The sequence below is a fragment of the Mesitornis unicolor genome, unplaced genomic scaffold (genome assembly GCF_000695765.1).
Source record: "Mesitornis unicolor isolate BGI_N332 unplaced genomic scaffold, ASM69576v1 scaffold17154, whole genome shotgun sequence".
NCBI lineage: Eukaryota > Metazoa > Chordata > Aves > Mesitornithiformes > Mesitornithidae > Mesitornis > Mesitornis unicolor.
Window position 1 is genome coordinate 17,950 of NW_010182211.1, and position 295 is coordinate 18,244.

Sequence of the window (295 nt, forward strand, 5' to 3'; positions counted from 1 at the left end):
CCCCCCGCCCGCGGGGCCCTGCCCCCTCCCACCCCAGCCACAGAGAGCTGCCCACCAGAGCCTCAGGCTTGCAGGTCCGTGCTCCCGTTCTCCATGAGCAGTGGCCACGTAACGGGCAGTTATCAAAAGCCTGACTCTGCCCGTAAAGCTGGGGCAGCACCGATTACGGACGATCTCGTTACTCGTGGGAAAAAGCGGCAAAGACAGACAAGCCTTTAGGAAGGCCGGGGCGGGGACACCGGAGCTTGCGCGGCGCGGGGCGGCGGCCGGCAGGGGGCTCCCTCCCTGCGGGAGC